Source organism: Callithrix jacchus, chromosome X (assembly GCF_049354715.1).
Source record: "Callithrix jacchus isolate 240 chromosome X, calJac240_pri, whole genome shotgun sequence".
Lineage (NCBI taxonomy): Eukaryota > Metazoa > Chordata > Mammalia > Primates > Cebidae > Callithrix > Callithrix jacchus.
This window is the reverse complement of record NC_133524.1, coordinates 92,818,318-92,830,241: the sequence shown is the minus strand read 5'-3', so window position 1 is coordinate 92,830,241 and position 11,924 is coordinate 92,818,318. Positions and strand designations below refer to the sequence as shown.

The 11,924-nt window shown below is 36.4% G+C and overlaps 1 pseudogene; it reads right to left on the bottom strand.

Moving 5' to 3' along the window:
- Positions 1-723: 723 nt before the first annotated feature.
- Positions 724-10,849, bottom strand: LOC100396653 (S-phase kinase-associated protein 2 pseudogene; annotated as a pseudogene).
- Between the last annotated feature and the right edge of the window lie 1,075 nt (positions 10,850-11,924).

Here is an 11,924-nt window from a genome sequence, read left to right as displayed (position 1 = left end):
ATGTTTCCTTACCTAATTTAGAATTCTGAAAACATAGTACCTTAGTGAGCATTAAAGGATACTCAAATTAACCTGTCATAGCAAATTGTCTTTTGAGCTTTCAATTCCTATACCAATTCTATATCTCTTGTTATTTATTTATTTATTTATATCTATGTTTGAAGGTGAATTACATGGGCTATTTGCTTCTTTACCCTAATTTCAAATCTAAAGGCAAAATTAAAATGCATTTTTTTCCTATTTCCAGAAGAAATTGCCTCAGATGCTACTATCCTGTAATTCTTTTTCTGTTCAGCCCACAATATAATAGTGTATTGTTCTTCCAAACTGTCTTATAAGGCAATACTACAAAATTAAATAGATAAAAGTTACCATATAGGCTATGAAGATTGTTTGCTCATGGTAATTTTTAAGCTTGATGCTGAATAGACTTAAAAAGAAGGGCACTTGGAAGAGGTGGCTCAAATTTTACTCTTCAGATTATAGGCTCATGCTCCCGAAATTTCAAAAGGCCTACACCTTAAGGGCAAAGCACTGATAGAAGCTTTAGAGTCATTTCAGAAAAGGACATTGTTTTCTCTTTTAAATCATTCCTTAATATACTTTTGGAATGAAGGCAAAGAGAAACTGAGAATAAAACTAGCCAAGCACTCCAGCAATTGGGCATCCTGCCTACTTTCCCTGTTTCAAAGAGAAGAGAGACACCATCCTGCAATAAATACTTCATAGACAACTGGACTTTTGCAATGTCAGTCAGCATTTGATGCCCCATATCTCCTGATTCTTTTTTTTTGCCAATAGTTGGCCTGGCAATGGTAGTTAAATGGTAGCAATTAAATCTGTAGAGGAGGAAAGGCTTCCTTTAACTGTTGAAGGGTGCCGTCTGGCAGGATTCCAAAGACTTGTAGTGTTTTTAGAGTGGGAATTGCTTCAAGTTCATGTAAAGTTTTGGGTATATCACAGCACCGACGGAGTGATACGTGCTGAAGGTAGTTGAGCTGATAGAATATCTGAAAGCAATCGTTCTTTAGCTTTAGCATGACATTATCACTTAAGTTTAGGTAGGCATCTAGACCGTCATTGGGGCATCTTCTAACTAAAGTAGAGACATCAGATTTTAGGAGATTCTTTCGCCAGCCACTGAGATTCAGCTAAGTGACGCCTTCTGACAAATGCACAACAGCCACTTCCACATGCTTTTTCAGTGGGGTCATATCACCAGCAGAGGTTTAGCTCATCCATTCTGGAACAGCTGGATTCAAAGAACCCAGAACACCCAGAAAGGTATAGTAGCACAAAATCTGAGTTATGTGCAAGATGATTGATGATGGGATCTGAAAGCCATAGGTCTTCCAGAAAGCTTAGATTCTGCAACTTGGAGCCCTGAGACAGAATGCTACAGAGGGCAGACATATCTATAACTGGGTTCAACAGATCCTTCTGCTGTATATGAAAAGGGCTGAAATGTTCAACTAATGGTTGGTCATAAATGATTGTGGGCCATGGAAGGCAACCACCCCAGACTAATCATATCTGGGTGCAGGTTTTTACCTGTGAGTTGTAAAGTCTGCCATAGAGACTCAACAAATGCTAGGGCTCAACAAATACCACCTCTTAAAACATCAGAGGCCTTTAACAGCTCAATGAGGCAAAGACAGAAAAAGATCCCAAAGAGCAGCTCATCTGGAAGCGAGTCCCATAAAACACCTGGAAAGTTCTCTCCCTTTAGTTTAGGCTTGTGGATGATCACAGTCTTTGTCATTTTTTTGCTCTTCAGCCATTTTCTTGGGGCGCTGTGTGATTGGCCCTGGTTTTAGAGCAGTTCCTGGGGGATGTTCTCACTGTCTGCCTCCTCCTTCTCCAGGGCAGAGATTCCGATGCCTGCCAGGAGTTCAGAAGTCTTGCTGGAATTGCAACATTTGAAGTGTGATGGACACCCCTTTTATTGTTTTTTAAGGCCCACTTTTCCTTTCTGAAATTAAAATTATTTAATTTTTTAAGTGTATAAATTTATAGGGAACAAGTATAATTGTGTTACATGCATAAATTGCCTACTGGTGAAGTCAGGGTTTTTAGGTAGGTCATTATCAAATAATGTACATTGTACGCATTAAGTAATCTCTCATTATCCACCCCCTCCCATCCCATTCACTCTTCAGAGTCTCCTTTTGTTGATTACTCCACACTCTAAGTCAATGTGTAAACATTATTTAGCTCCTACTTATAAGAACATGTGATATTTGTCTTTCTGTGTCCGACTTGTTTCTCTTAAGATAATGGCCACCAGGTTCATTCATATTGCTGCAAAAGACATGATTTCATTCTTTTTTATGGCTGAATAGCATTTCATTTTGTATATATGCCACATTTTCTTTACCCAGTCTTCTGCTGTTGAACACTTAGGTTGATTCCGTATCATTTGCTATTGTGAATAGTGCTGTGATGAACATATGTGTGCATGTATCTTTTTGATATAATGATTTATTTTTTGGGAGGGTACTCAGTAGTGGGATTGCTGCATTGAATTGCTACATCTATTTTTAGTTCGTCTAGAAATCTCCATACTGTGTTCTCATAGAGGTTGTACTACTTTACATTCCTACCAACAGTATGTGAGTTCCCTTTTCTTCACATCCTTAGCAACGTGTCATTTTTAATCTTTTCAATAATAGCCATTCTGACTGGTATAAGATGATATATCATTGTGATTTAAATTTGCATTTATCCGATAATTAATCATGAGCATTTTTTCATATGCCTATGGGCCAGTTGTATGTATTCTTTGAAAAATGTCTATTCATATCCTTTTACCACTTTTTGAGGGATTTTTTTTTATTGTTGAGTTGTTTGAGTTTCTCATAAATTCTGGATTTTAATCCCCTGTCAGATGCATAGTTTCGAATATTTTCTCCCAGAATGACTAAATTAAAAAAAAACTTTCAAATTAAGTGTTGATTAGGATATTATATTAGTCAGGATTCTCTAATAAGACAGAACCAATAAAGTATATATACATACATAAATATGTATGTACATATTATATATATGCATATTATTGTGTCTATATATAGAGAAATATATATATATATACACATATTATTATCTCTATATATCTCTACTTTCTTCTCTCTATATAGAGACAGAAAGAGAGAGAGAGAGAGACAGATATGAAAGGGGATTTATTAGTAAAATCAGCTCACAGGATTATGGAAGCTGAGAAGTCCCATGACAGGCCATCCACAAGCTGAAGACCCTGGGATGCTGGTAGCATGCCTGAAGACATGAGAACTCAGGTTTAAGTCTTACAGTTCAAAGGCCAAAGAGCTTGGAATTCTGATGTCCAAGAACAGGAGAAGAAGAGAGTTTATTCTAGCTCCATGAGAGAGAGAAACTCATTTGCTTTTCCTCCCTTTTTGTTTTATCCAAGTGATATGGTTTGGCTGTGTCCCCACCCAAACTCATTTTGAATTGTAGTTCCCATAATCCACAGCTGTCATGGGAGGGGCCTGATGGGAGATAATTTAATTATGGGACAGTTACCCTCATGCTGTTCTTGTGATAGTGAGTGAGTTCTCATGAGATCTGATGGTTTTGTAAGGGACATTTCCCCCTTTTGCTCAGCACTTCTCCAAGCTGCCGCCATGTAAGGAAGGACGTGTTTGCTTCCACTTCCACTGTGGTTGTGAGTTTCCTGAGGCCTCCCAGCCATGCTGAATTGTGAGTTAATTAAACCTCTTTCCTTTATAAATTACCCAATCTCAGGTATGTCTTTATTAGCAGCATGAGAATCGACTAATACACCAGGCCTCCAGCCCATTAGATGGTGCCTGCCCACACTGAAGGCAGATCTTTTCCATTTAGTACATGTAGTCTCAGACCAGTCTCCTCTGGAAACACCCTCACAGACTCAGCCCAAAATAATGCTTTACCAGTTCTCTAGATATTCCTTAATTCAATCAAGTTAACATCTAAAATCAAGCATCACAGGTTTAATGCAACTGGAATTCTTACACAATGCTAGTGGAAGTGTAAATGGGTAAAGCCACTTTGGAAAATTACTTGTCTGTTTTGATTAAATCTAAATATATATTAAATAATTATGACCCAGTAATTCCAAATCTCACAAAATGAGTACATATATTCACCAAGAAACTTGGACAAGACATCTCAGAAGCATTAGACCAGAGCCAGAAAAAATAAAATATTTATTAACACAGAATGGATACATAAACTGAGGTATATTCAGACAACTGAATATTTAGCTATGAATATGAGCAAACTGCTACCACAGGCAACAACTTGGGTGAATCTCAGAAACATCATGTTATGTAAAAGCTGTTGGACATATAAGGGTACATACTCTTTTTACATTTATATAAAGTTCAGAATCACAAAACTTATCTATGATAGTGAAAACCTTGGCAAAGGAGGGGAATAATGAGTTGAAAGTGGAATGAGGGAAGCTTTCTGAATTTTAGTCACTCTTTATTTCTTGAGGTGAGTGATGGTTACAAGATGTTTTCATTCTGTGAAATTTCATTGAGCTGTATGCTTGTGATTTGTGTATTTTTAAAATGCATGTTGTTATATTTTGGCACTAACCTTTATTTAAAAAACTTAGAAGCGATCCAACAGAACCTACTGTGTTCTATAGAAATGATCAGAATATATGTCAGAGGAAATTTATATTATTTTAAGCTCTTATCGTAAACTTACTACCTACTACACAGTGGGTTAATCTCATGAGGTAGGGATTGCCTTTTGATCGATGAGTTGGGATTGGATTTTAGGTGTGTCTGATGTCAAAGCCCTTGCTTAAAGCCACTATCTTGTGCAGCCTTCCATTATGATTAGATATTCTCTTCCTTATCTACCTACAACAAACAACTGTGGTTCCAATATATTTTCTTTTCCTGTTTTATTTTATCACACTAAGTGACAGTGACATATTGTCCATATCCTTAACTGTGTTTCATGACACCAAAATAAAGTTGAAAAACATTCGTTTGCTCTAAACAAGGCCAAATGACTACTTTTATGTATATATGTATATATTTATTAGTTGTGTGTGTGTGTGTGTGGTGATCACAAAACTTCGGTCTATGTATGATGTATGTGGTATATCTTTGTATCCTTTGAAGAATTCTTCACTTGTGTCATGGCACTTTTAATATTTACTCAGTATTTGATCATAGCTGAATACTGAGCATTCTTACTGTCTGTGGTGGGCATTTAAGGTTTTTGTTTTTGTTTTTACCTCCCTCAAGATGTACTAATTCAGAATCTTTCAGAGTATGCAGCAGTTTAATTTTTTCCAACATGCACTGACTTGTACACAGAAATATTAAATTATATCTGTCATTGTTCAGCTGTTGCCCAATGATAACATTTGCTCAGTTCCCCTGGAGTGTTTTATAATTCCCGCCTCATTTCAACTGGCTCTTATGTTCATCCCTCTTCTGGTTGTTAATAAATTGGTGAAACTGCAGCACCACCAGTCATACATATGACTATACCATCGCCCTGTTAGCCTTTTATACACACTGAAATCTGGTCATTTATTTTTACTATTAGCTTTCCACCTCTTATATACTTTATAAGCCACAGCTAAAGTGGCACATGCTCACCCTTTACATACTGAATTTAATATAAAATCACCAAAGAATGTGAGGATTCTACTGTTTTTATAGAGGTAATTACTTTTTTTCCCCTAGAGGGTAGCCATTTAGTTTACCTACTGAATATCATAGATAATTATTGACTATTTTTCCTTAAAAAATAGTTTGCCAGGTATTCCAGCCCTTCTCATATATTCACTCTTATTGCTTTAACTGACTAAATGCATCTGATATATTTATTACTGAAGACATATATTCATAAGACACTTTACAAAATAAATGTTCAACTCATTTTTTTATGTAGCAATAGCTTAGAAAGCTACATCAGAATAATATATAGAATAATATATATATTTTTTCATTTGCTTATATGATATATAATTTTTCAGAGACAATACTAACAGAATTACTAAAAGGACAAAAACCAATAAGGTATTATCTCCAAAGAAAAATGTTTGAAAAATTAATAAATTCATATGACAGAGCAGTTAAATTTTTGGCACCCTTAATATTGCAATGCATAGAGCTAGCTGAAAAGACTATTAAGTCCATAATCATTATCTATATTATGGACAATAGTAGATCCTCATTCTGTTCAGGTAGATGCAGCAAACTAACAAATCTTCCTTTATTATAGAGTCTGTGTGCTAATTATAGAGTAGCTACAAAAGTTGAAACTTGTTCGAAGTTAGAAACGATGATACACCCACATCCTCTCTCAGCCACCTTTCAGTAACCTGCCTATTTCAGAACTCGGTAGCTTCAGCTCATATTATTATTACAGCTTTTGCTTTCTTTTTTTCTTTTTGAAAGATACTTGGGAAAGGTGAAATAGAATAGAAAATCATTACAACACAATGGTATTTCTGCATTGCTTGTAGGGTTAATATTTTGATTTGTTTCTCATGTAGTCACTTGGTTATAAATCCAAATGAATATTTTTAATCAGTCTTGGAAGAGAAATGCCTTGAAAAAAATCTACCAAGCTTTATTTGTGAAAAATGTAATGAAAAGTTTAAGGAAGGAGAATGAGGACTTAGAATACCAAGATTTTCATGAAAATTAATCTAACCTATTGCTAAACTCAAGTTCCAAGGCTGAGTTTTGAAACAAACTTTCTTATGGCATTATAGCTAATCTGTGATGACTGTTACATAAATAGCTTTTTTGCACTACACAAAATACAAGTGTTCTCATTTCCAAATCCCTAAAAAACCGTTATGACATTGAATAAACAAGAATCATTTTAAAAGAATAGACCATTGCTACAATCAAGTCAATTTCAGCATTCTTTTCCCAGAACTATTTTGCATATTGGGTCAGACAACAGTTTTAGTCCTAGTAACTGTGAATTTTGGGAGCTCACCTACAATCTGGTGATATTATGGAAAAAGCATGGAATTAGAACTGTAATATGAATAAAAAAGGCAAACATCTAGAGTTTAAAAGATTGTCTTTGTACTTACCTACTTGTCATTTATAAAGGTACTTTTTAAGCACTAATTAATTCACATAAAACCTTTATGAGCATGGCTGGACTAGGAGAAAAACAGAATTTTGAGGAGAGAAAAGTGAGAGGTTCCTATTGGAGCTACATTTTTTCCATAGCTCATCTCAAAGCAGAATCTCCTAAACAGGTAAGTCAATTAAATTCCTCTTATCTGAACAGTCAGGCTGTTCAGCAGATAAAGAAATTCTATTTTGCTTGAAACCCCTAGGGATAACCTAAAGCATTGTTCCACAGTAAGCCAAAGTCTCAGAAATGAGAAATCAAGGAAGCCTGGAATCATCTTAGATATTTGGACATCTTCAGGATCAGCGATGGATGGATTTAAAGCCAAGTAACACTGATTCTGACTAGAATCGGACATATTTCTAAGAAAATAACCAGTTGACTCCCCATGTCTAATTCCTTGCAGGTCAATAGTTCATTGCTGACTATGGCAGTTTTGATCAAACTTTTGAGGTTATGGAGTGCGTGTGAGTGTCACTGACTGCCAGTGGCAGGTCTGAGGCATAAACGAGAGAGAAGACCAAATAATAGGGGAGAAGTTGTTGTGGTAGAAGATCACCAACTAATTCTTTTTTTTACCCTCCCGAAGACAGAGTTTTGCCGTGGTAGCCCAGGCTGGAGTGCAACGGCGCGATCCTGGCTCACTGCAACCTCCATGTCCTGGGTTCAAGCCATTCTCCATCTCAGCCTCTGTAGCAGCTGGGATTACAGTATTTTTAGTAGAGACAGGGTTTTGCCATGTTAGTCAGGCTGGTCTTGAATTCCTGGCCTCAGGTGATCCACCTGCTTTGGCCTCCCAAAGTGCTGGGATTACAGGCATGAGCCACTGCACCCATCCCACCAACTAATTCTTAAGATGCAAGCCATAATTGCCACCACTGGCTCAGAGGACAGTGAGGTAAATTCACTAGCCACCATATATACATACATACATATGTATATGTGTATACACATATATATACACACACACACACATATATATATACACATTATATATATGTATATATGTATAGCCGGGAGTGGTGGTGGTGGTGGTGCATACCTTTAGTCCCAGCTACTTGGGATGATGAGGTGGGAGTTTTAGCCTCCCGCCTCAGCCTGGGAGTTGGAGGCTGCAGTGCCTATGATTGTGCCACTGCACTTCAGCCTGGGTGACAGTGAGGCCCTGTCTCAAAACAAACAAACAAACAGAAAAGGAAACAAACAAACAAAAACAACGAGCATTATATGTGACCCCTCTTGGAGGGTGATGGGTTAACCTATGTACAGAAAAGTTATGGAAACATATATCACAAATGGAAACTGGTCATCACTGGTGGGATTATGATTATTCCTATTTTCTAAAATGTGTAATACTGATATAATACAAATCTTTGAATGCATGAAATAACAAAGATTACAATAGACTAAAGGATTTCATGATTTAGAAAGATATACAAGTTCTATTTTCCCTGGAGACTCACCCTTGTTCATGAATCACAGGATAAACCTCCAACAGCATTATTACTGGCACTTCCTGACAACAATATTTCTTATTGAGATTTGTATAAGTAATGAGTTGTCAAATTGAGTATTTTAAACTCTCACATAAAACTCTTCAAATGTGAGAAACGTGGCTAAATATCCACATGTCCATAAGATTGCTTTCAGGGTTTTACCAATTGCAATACTAATTAAACGAATAATTGATGTGGATTCTTAGAGCCTGGTGTGCTTTTTAGTTAGCTACGCAAAGAGGAACTAGGGAGAAAATTCTCAACAGAAACAGCAGAACAGAGAGCCAGTACCTTTAATCTTCCTGCTAAAGACCCACTCTTTACTCCATATGGCAAGGCAAATAATGTATATGTGGCCAACTCTAGATTATGCAAGGTCATGAGGGACAGAAACAACGTGGATAATTGAAACCCGCTGAAAATCCAGAAACCTAATTTTACCTAATAGTTGCAACCACCTCATGGACAGAACCCTTCCACAGAGCTGCTAATGAGAATCATAATTGAGTGGTTTGAGTTCATCTGCTTTCAGTTATCCTTTGCAGGTGCTAATGAACAGTGAAATGGTCAAAGGGATGTCAGCCAAAGGAAGTGGTAGGAGAAAATGCAGGACATGGATAACCCAGAAACTGGATAATCAGCCTCAAAATGGCTGAGTTAACTGCAGTGAGGATCAGCTATTAAGAAAATTCCATGAGGATATATGTCACTAAACCAGATCTTTATATTAAGGGTTTTCACATGTGCATATTCTAGCTTGGTTAACATGAATTACAGTATAGTCTTACAAGTTCTCTATGTTACAGTGATTTTCCTTGGTGGCAATGATAGGATATTTATCATCAGAGTACAGCTAATCAACTGCAGGCTCCTCTGCTAAATATGGCCAACAGGCTGCTTATGAGTATCTGGCAGACAGCCCTGCTTTTAGGCCACTTGAAATGTTATTGACTCACCCCCATGCCTTTCTGGGAGAGAATATAAGCAATGCTGGTATCTGATCATTTAAAAAAAATGATTGCTGCAAATTCATGTTTTAGTAAACAGCATTTTGAAAGCATTGTTATGGTGCAAACATTTTGTGGCTTATGATAAACATTTGGTTTTCAAAAATTGTCAAAAATAAATGTTTTTAGAGTACAAATATTTTCAAGTGTTACACAATAAACTGTAATATTGGTAACTAAAACTGTATCTATGTTTGATCAGAAATTAAGCTCCCAAATGGTTGTGAAAGTAATTTCCTTTTATAAGGACGTACTTTAGGACAAATTACTCAATACACTCACTAATATTCAGAACTTCAACTATGTCTATATATGGTTATTAATGCAGCTCTCTATAGTAGTAACAAAAAATGATTTTCATTTATGACAGTAGTTTAAAATGAAGTACACTTTAAACTATCTGATATTTGTAAATAAAACTGTATCTGCAAATGAATATTAATTGTTTTCTATAGCAATTGTGAGAGTAATCTCCATTTATAGCAGTCATTTTGAGTAAACAAGATTTTTAATCATTTTAATATCAACTGTTATTTCTTGATCTTGTTTTGTGATAGTGTGTCCCTTTGCCCATATTGTGAGCAAAAGGATGAATGATCTAGTTGTGTATAATGTGTATTGTTTAAGCAATTAGAATATTCTGGAGTACTGCTTAACCTAAAGAAAAAAAGTAATATTCTTTTTTATTTTCGAGATGGAGTCTTGCTCTGTCACCCAGTCTAGAGTGCAGTGGTGTGATCTCCGCTCACTACAACCTCCTCCTTCTGGGTTCAAGCGGTTCTCCTGCCTCAGACTCCCGAGTAGCTGGGATTACAGGTGCCCGCCACTGCAACCACCTTATTTTTGTATTTTTAGTAGAGTCGGCGGTTCACCATCTTGGCCAGGCTGGTCTCGAACTCCTGACCTGGTGATCCACCTGCCTCGGCCTCCCAAAGTGCTGGGATTACAGGTGTGAGCCTCCATGCCCGGCCCTGAAAATAAGTAATTTTCAATTCAGTTACAGGTAACATTCACCAAACTATTTAACTGAAAAATACAAGTCCCTAAATTTCTGCTTTATTGAAAATTTAGGTAAACTATAGTTCTCTTCAATTTGCTTTTATGAAATACAATGACATAAGTAGATGAGTAGTAAATTTATTTATATTGAGCACTTGCTATGAGCCTTACCCGATAGTGTTTTATGTATATTAACTCATATAACACAGTCGGCATTCTGTATCCATGAGTTCTGCATCTATGGTGGGATCCAACCAACCATAGGTGGAAAATACTGGGAAAAAAGGATGATGGTGTCTGTAGTGAACCTGTACAGACATTATTTGTTAAATAATACAGTAAAATAGCTATTTACATAGCATCTACAGTGCATTAGGTATTATAAGTAATCTAGAGATAAAGTATATAGGAGGATGTATGTAGATAGATTAGATACAAGTACTACACCATTTTATATAATGGACTTTAAGCATGTATGGATTTTGGCATATGAGCGAGAATCTGAAACCAATCCTCCATGGATACTGAAGGACCACTGTACTTGCAAAAAAGAAAAAAGAAGAAAAGAAAAGAAAACTACGGGGGAGATGGTGCATATATCTGTAATTTATTACAGATGAGAAACTAAGATTAAGTAATTTGTCAAAATTCATCTAGAGCTCAGTGGTAGGACTGAGATTTCAAACCATGCAGCTGACCTCTGGAGTCAAGCTTTGTACTACTCCGCACTGTACATCTTCACTTAGGTTTCTGTTGCCTGAAATATGTAGGCCAAGTATTACTACCTTTTAGGTACTCCAGAACCATCTTCCAATTTTTGCATCTCTTCGTTTGACAAATGTGTCTTGCATTCAAATAGGCCCACAGAAACTCTATTTTGCACATAGATTTTGAATTACTTTCCATGTGTTTATCAACTTGATTTTTCCCTCAGTTAATCATTCCAGCCTTTTTATTTTTTAATCTTCCCAATTTGATGCCTTCAGTTCCCTCATGGACATGAATTTGTACTAAACAAATAAACAATAAGGAACTTATTATAATACACTGCATTTGCAAAGCACTTTGCAATTTGCAAAGCACTTTCACATGCTTGCTCTCATTTTGTTCTCACAGGTTTGTTTGTTATTTTTTAATTATAAAAGCTATTCAAATATAGCAGGAGTCCTAGAGTGAGAGGCTAAGTTGTGATAGTACCCACTGTGGATTCAAACATGTCCAGGCATATCTAGATGCCCAGCAGGGAAAACACATCAGGGGTTTATTTATATGGGGTCTTCAGGGCTCTGAT